The sequence below is a fragment of the Triticum dicoccoides genome, chromosome 6A (genome assembly GCF_002162155.2).
Source record: "Triticum dicoccoides isolate Atlit2015 ecotype Zavitan chromosome 6A, WEW_v2.0, whole genome shotgun sequence".
In the NCBI taxonomy this organism is placed as follows: Eukaryota; Viridiplantae; Streptophyta; class Magnoliopsida; order Poales; family Poaceae; genus Triticum; species Triticum dicoccoides.
The window spans coordinates 594,104,517-594,105,513 of NC_041390.1; positions in this window are offsets into that span (position 1 = coordinate 594,104,517).

Genomic DNA, 997 nt, shown 5'->3' on the forward strand with positions numbered 1-997 from the left:
CCGTCTCCCCCGACCCCATCTCTCTCCCCGCCCTCTGTAAGCACTCTCCCCTTCCGATCCCTCTTCTCTGCTTAGTATGAACCCTAACTATTTAGTGCTAGTTAGTATGAACCCTAGGCTATTTTTAGTGCTAGTTAGTTAATTACTTATATGGTAATTAGGGCAGTACTTCCTAGGTACTAATTAGTTAGTAAGAACTAGGTACTAATTAGGTATTAGTTTATTTTTATTTATAGTAAGTTTATTTTTAGTAAGAACTAATTGAATTAATAGAACTCGTTAGTAAGAACTTGTTGCTATTTTTTTAGTTAAAGCAATTTTTCCCGCATCGACGTCGACGATGTCTATCCCGCATCCTCGTCGTCGAGTCGGCGGAGGACGACACCTGCTTGACCAGACGAGCCATGTCCGGGACTGGGCTCCGCCGGGGTGGTACTGGGAGGCGCTACCTACCGGCAGGCACAGGTTGGTGAGGAGCCAGCCAGTCGTTGACCTGAACCTTCTTTGGTGGCGGTCGTGTGGGCCAGTGACGGTCCAGAGGCTCGAGGACCCCGCGGAGGTGGTGCGTCACCACGTCAGTGAGGAGGACGCGCACGTTCGTCGCCACTTGTTTGCGTTGGAGCACATGTTCTCCAATACCTGGCAGGCTCTCCAGGGATCTCACTGGAGCTATGATCCCGCGATGGTTCCTTCTCTGTGGGTGTCCACCGCCCGCGCCGATACCCGTCGTGTGCTAGGGTTTTAGTTGTATTAGTGATGTTATATGTATGACACTATTCGGGATGTATTAGTGATAATATCCGACGATGTACGGACACATGAGATGATTTACTTTTGCTTATTGAATGCATGCTAATTTGAGTCTTATAAGATATTTTGAAATGTATATCTTGTGTTGCTCAAATAGGATATGTGCTTGCCCAAGTGGCCGGTCATGTTGGTAGGTTACACCTCCGAGTGGCCTATGTTTTGCCGGAGTGTTGATTCATATTTGTTC